Source organism: Chenopodium quinoa, unplaced genomic scaffold (genome assembly GCF_001683475.1).
Source record: "Chenopodium quinoa cultivar QQ74 unplaced genomic scaffold, ASM168347v1, whole genome shotgun sequence".
Lineage (NCBI taxonomy): Eukaryota > Viridiplantae > Streptophyta > Magnoliopsida > Caryophyllales > Amaranthaceae > Chenopodium > Chenopodium quinoa.
In genome coordinates, this window is record NW_018745105.1 from 1158063 (window position 1) to 1163642 (window position 5580).

Sequence of the window (5580 nt, forward strand, 5' to 3'; positions counted from 1 at the left end):
TGGTCTCCCTACATGGATGTGCTCCCAAGCCCTCGATCTATTTTTCTGTAGCCCACGCGATTAATACCACCAAAGCCAACCCAGTCGACGTACTGAAGAACGCGTGGATCGACTGCCCAGCCGGACCTCAAGTGCCTGCACCCCAACATTTCCGCTATGTCCACCTGGTAATTCATTTAAAAACTGTAAATAAGGGTCAAGTATACAAAAAAACAAGACAAATCTGTATATGAAATGGCACGTGAGAAATTACCGTCTGCTCCCATATGTCAACACTCCGATGTCTATCCTGCAGTGTAAGGACAGAAGGGTCAAGTGGTCCTGGTATCCGATCGTGTCCGACCATGATATCTGTTCATTCAAAACAATATGGCCAAACCAATTAAAAAACAGAATTACTAGTCAATGAAATTGACATGACTGTCACAGGTAAAAGACAAGTACGAAATATAAGTCACCAAATCTCAAATATAATCCAAGCGTTACAAATGTTACATAACGACATTAATCAACTACTACATGAATCTACTGTTCTACTACTATAGCTAAACAATTACAAGCTTATGTTTCGGTTGATCTAGCTGGGCACGTTTTGCGATTGTGACCTTGTTGGTGACAGCGGCTGCATTTAGTCCTAGGTTGGTTGGGTATATATAGGCACTGTTTCTACATATATCTCATTGGGAACACCCTTCATTGTAACAATGCTTCTCAAAGCTTTTAAATGTTTGTTTGTGGAGACAGGTAACACTTGAACCCCATGCCTAGTCTCACACCTCATTTTAAGGTTCAGTTCAGCATTCATTGGGTTTGAGCCGATACTACTGTGAACCTCATTCATCAGATCATTCACAGTCATGCTCGGTTCAAGTGTTATAAGTTTCATATTCCCTCCACTGTACTCAACATTTGATCCATCGCACATAATTTCATCTCCCCACCGGCATAACAACACTACATTTTGTGAAGACATATTCTACATACCAACCAAAACACATTTAAGGATAATCGAATTCTAAAACAACGTCAAAAAACCCTAATTTAACAATACATAACATACATAGCTTCGATAATGGAAAGTTATATCAAATTTCGAGAACCTACATGTGTAGCTAATATGACAACAATGAAACAAGTCCATTCTCATTATCAACATTTTCATCACCAATTTCATAAACTCTTAGTACCGCATACAACTATCAACATACTAATACCGCATTACCATCAACAATTTTATCATTTTTTTCACAATAATAGACCACATTACCATCAACAATTTCATCAAAAACAAACCACATTATCATTGACAATTTCATCAACAATTTCGTCGACAATTTAATCAACAATTTCGTCTATATTTTTCCTCAACAATGTACCACATTATCATCAATAATTATCAACAATTTATCACATTTCATTACTAATTAGCAACAAAGTAATACAATTTACATCACAATTTGCTACAACATACAACAACTATCTACTACCAACTATTCAATGTAAAATTCAACAATGTACTACGAATTTAGGGTTTACCCGGATTTAAAGAGTGAGTGAGACAATGCCGGCAACAACTTCCGTTCACTTTGGCGGCGGCAGGGGCGGCGGCACGGCAGGGGAGGCGTTGGCAACGGCTGTGGTTCTTTGTTGCTGACAATGAGAGTTAGTGAGAGAGAGAGTGTAAATTGCGTGAAAGAGAGGAAAGAGATTGAGAAAAAAAGGCCTGGAATTCGTTATAATTCCCGCAAGAAACGCTGCCTAAGGCAGCGTTTAATGTACAGATAAAAACGCTGCCTCAGGCTGCGTTTTATGCTTGTACATTAAATGCTGCCTGAGGCAGCGTTTCATTTAAAGATATAAACGCTGCCTTATTTGTATAAAACAGGTATGAAATACGAAGTTTATGAAAAAAGTCAAACTACCATAAAACGCTGCCTGAGGCATGTCTTGATTTTTTTTTTTTAAAAACTGAGTGTAAAACGCTGTCCGAGACAGCGTTTCACCTCATAAGCTTAGTTTGGGAAATACTTTTCCCACGAGACCAATTTCGTAAATAATTTCCGTATAAAGCTTAATTTGGGAAAAAATCCTTTGTAAGCTAGTTACAAATGGTTTAGTCAAAGTTGCTTTGACTTAATATTTGTAACTGACGTTGGTAAGCTAGTTACAAACATTTTTGTCAAAGCTTCTTTGACTTAATGTTTGTAACTGGCGTTTGTAAGCTATTTACAAATTTTTTGGTCAAAATTTCTTTGACTTAATATTTGTAACTGGCATTTGTTTAGTCAGCTACTAATAAAACTTCAAACAATGATAAACCACACATTCGTAACCGACACTTATTTAGTCAGTTACTAATGTCATGAAATTAGTAACTGACATTATATTAGTCGGTTACTATTAATGCTTTCGTAACTAGCATAACATACGCCAGTTACGAATAGGGCGTTACAAATAGCACTTTTTCTACTAGTGCATTGCAAGTATATGAGGATCCTAAACCCTAGTGTTTGATATATTCGATTTCATCTTGATTGTTTGATTGTCTTAGAATTTACACACCTTACTTCATTACTTCGAGATAGCTTAGCTTTAGCAATAGCATTCACCTCCCATTCCTAGTGGTTCGACCCTCGACTTACTCCTGTGCTAGCTATAAGGGTGTGTTGAGTGATTACAAATTTTGTTTGGCCTAAGGAAGATTAGTCCAAAGACCTAGTCACAAACCTTGTTCAAAATGGCGTCGTTGCCGGGAAATGGCATAGTTGTTTTCTATTGTTGTTGAGTCTATTTCATCTAATTTCAAAAATACAAAAAGATTTTTCTCTTTAGGCTACATTTGTAGCCGTGCTATTGATATTTGCTTTGAGTTTTTGTATGCGTAGGATAAGAGGAAGGACTCTAGTGCCATTTGATCCGGAAATTGAGAGAACAATAACAAGGATAAGGGTTGCTAATCGTTCTTCAAGTCCAAGCTCTCTAAGAGAGGAAATTCCCCAAGAAAGAGAAGAGGAGGATCAAGGAAGCATGGGAGCTAATCCAAGAGTTTCTTTGAAGGAGTTGGGAACTCCCAGTACTTATAGATTTGAGAGTGGCATAGCTCCACCAATAACTCCCGCCAATGACTTTGAGATAAGGCCGACAATGATAACAATGATTGAACGAAGACAATTTAATGGTGCCAAGCGTGAGAGCTCACTAAACCATCTTAAAGAGTTTGAGAAGTATTATAATATCATCAAGGTCAATGGGGTTTCTCAAGAATTCATAAGGCTCAAGCTATTTCCATTTTCCCTAATCGGAAGGGCTTTGGAATGGTTGGACAAGGAAGTGAAACCTAATTCCTTGAGAACTTGGGATGAATTTACTAAGGAGTTTCTTTCCCGTTTCTACCCTCATAAGAAGACCGCCGAGGTAAGAACTCTAATCCAAAGTTTTAAGCAAAAGCCTAGTGAGAGTTTGTATGAGGCTTGGGAAAGATACAAGGAGTATCAACGAGAATGTCCTCATCATGGAATTCTGACTTACCAAATCATACAAATTTTCTACGGAGGATTGAGCCTCCAAGGGAAGTCATGTCTTGATGCCGAGGCCGGAGGCCCGATTATGAACAAGACCAAAGAAGAGGTTGTAGACATAATTCAGGATGTAGTTCGTCACTACATGGATTGGAAAGAGGGAGAGAGAGAGAGAGTCCATAAGCAAGAGTGGCTCAACGGTTTATTCGGTTGATCATCTCATGCAATAAATAACTTGTCTTCCCAAATCTCAAACTTGGGAAAGGAGATGACATTCATCAAAGCCAAGCTAGAGAGTGCCTCTTCGATTGCACCAAGTCTTCCCTCCCACATAAAAGGGAGAGGTACACCTTCTAACTTTACTCCTCCTTCTACCTTAAGTAATATTCCAAGTGGTTGTGTCTTTTGTGATGTTTGTGGGTCTTATGACCATGAATCTTCTAATTTTCCAAATGCTTTTGAAAATTGTGATGATGTTGAAAATAATGATTTTGAGCAAGTGAATTTTGTTTCCAATAATAATAATGGACAAAGATTTGATGGTCCAAGGAATTTTGGGAATAGGAATACTCACCAACAAGGTAGTTTTGATAACTACAACAGCGGTGGTTATAGGAACCAAGGAAATCAAGGTTTCCGAGGTAACTATAACAACCAAGGTTATATTAATCAAAACCAAGGCCAAGGGTATGGAAATCAAGGCCAATCTCATGGTTTTGGTGGACAACACCAAAATTTTGGCAACAATCAAGGCCGAGGTAATTAGAATAATCAAAATATGGGAAATTTTCAAAACAAAAACCAAAGGGGACCCCCACCCGGATTTTCTCCTAGACCTCAAGGCAATGGTGATAATTCTTATGCTGATCACCCATCTTCCCAGACTACCTTAGAGGATATCATCGAGAACTAAACCAAGATTTTGAACACTTACATGTCGGTGAGTGATAAGAAGTTTAATGAGACGATGACACATAACAGATGCTTGAAATCCAAATCACCCAACTAGCCAGCACTTTGAAAGATTGTGCTAGCCCTTCTTCATTACCTTTTCAAGGAGTTGACCCTAAGAAACTTGTTTATTCTATCACCACAAGGAGTGAAAAAGTGCTTGAAGAGAGAGTTTCTAGGAATAGTGAGGAGGATGAGAAGAAGAGTGATTTAAGTGAGGAAAAAGAGAAAGATGTGTCAAAGAGTGTGAGCAAAGAGGAAGTCTGTGAGAAAAAGAAGAGTGTTGAGAGAGTGCAAGAGGAAGTGGGAAAACCCGACCTTCCATATCCCCAAAATTTTATGAGGAGCAAAATAGGTGAACAATTTGTGAGATTCCTTGACATGTTGAAGGAGGTCCATCTTTCTATCCCTCTCATCGAAGCCATGACCCAAATGCCTAGATATCTTGAGTGGCAAGAGAGAGTGCAATGAGATAGATTCGGTAGAGCATTGTGAGTGTTGTAGTGTCTTGATTCACCATGACCTACCAAAGAAGATGAAAGATCCGGGTAATATCTCCATTCCTTGCAAAATCAAGAGTAAGTTGTTTAAAAATGCATTGTGTGACTTAGGTGCTAGTGTTAGCATTATTCCTTACTCGGTGTTTAAGAAGCTTAAGCTAGGAGAAATTCTTCCTACGAACATGACCTTGCAATTGGCCGATAGATCCATTAAGTTCCCAAAAGGAAGAGTTGAGGATGTTCCCCTTAAGATAGGTGTAGGCGGCGTTCGAAGTGCGCCTACGTTAAAGCATGTTGTGAATATGCTTGGCACTCATAGGAAGTGAGAATTGACATATACGATTAGGGACAAGAAAAGTAGGGAGCCGCCAACATGTTTTTAAGGAACTTGTAAACCGTTCACGGATCATAAAAAGGCAACCACGAGAAAGGGACAACGATAGGCAACAACGATTGACCCGTGAAGATTACACCCCATTCATAATCCATGAGACTACTAACTCCATATGGTTCGGAACCACAAAAGCAGGATCGGGGATGATGGTACGAAGTGAGTCATGGAGTCACATTCACCCATATTGGCCTCTACTCGATTCTTATAGTGAAAAGTA